The following is a 748-nucleotide window of genomic DNA, read 5'->3' as shown; positions in this document are numbered from 1 at the left end:
GACAAGAAGATGGAGATCTCTAACTTCAAGCAAGGAGAAGGTGAATCATTGTATGATGCTTGGGAGCGATTCAATTTGCTTCTCAAGAGATGCCCTAATCATGAGTTCACCGAGAAGCAATACCTCCAAATCTTCACTGAGGGGGTAACACCTGTTATACCCTAATTTTGGACCTAAAAATACTAACTTAATTCTTCTTTTCTTGCATTTTAAGTCATTTGAACTGTCTTTGATCAATGGCATCTTTCTCCGCATTTTATTTCAATGTTATTTGCAAAATTCACATGCAGGGGTATTTTAGTCATTTCCTATGTCAAATTTCTCTCAGTCTTTCAAAATTTTGTTTGAGTCCTTTCAAGTAGTGTGAATAAGTCTCTGTTTCATTCTATGTCAAAATCCATTTTTAAAAAAAATTGCATTTGAAGTCATTTTTTTTTGAGTCAGTTTTGCCCCTAGGGGCATTTTAGTCATTTCAAGTGTTAAAACTCTGTTTAAACCCTCAAAATTGCCTCTGAGTCTTTTAATTTTGCTTGTATGAGTCTTTGATTCAATCTCTGTCAAAAATCCATTTTTTTCTTTTTTTAGTCGTTTTGAGCCCCAGGGGCATTTTGGTCATTTCACACGAAATTTCGGCAGAGAGGTACTTTAAAGTACCTCATTTAAGCCATTGGTTCGTTTTAGTCCGTTTTGTCAATTTTAACCGTTCCACTTTACGTTCAGTCAAATTATCATTTTTTATTTTCAATTT

The 748-nt window shown here is 34.2% G+C and overlaps 1 non-coding gene across 1 annotated transcript; it reads right to left on the bottom strand.

Annotated features, from left to right (window-relative positions):
* LOC146955915 (small nucleolar RNA R71) lies at positions 1 to 107 on the bottom strand. Its single transcript, XR_015025236.1, has one exon. It is a non-coding gene; the product is annotated as a small nucleolar RNA R71 (small nucleolar RNA).
* Positions 108 to 748: the final 641 nt, after the last annotated feature.

Source organism: Medicago sativa, chromosome 1 (genome assembly GCF_051527215.1).
Source record: "Medicago sativa cultivar Bolivia chromosome 1, Bolivia_mono, whole genome shotgun sequence".
Taxonomy (NCBI): domain Eukaryota; kingdom Viridiplantae; phylum Streptophyta; class Magnoliopsida; order Fabales; family Fabaceae; genus Medicago; species Medicago sativa.
Note: the sequence above shows the minus strand (reverse complement) of the source record. Positions and strands in the feature narration are given on the sequence as shown.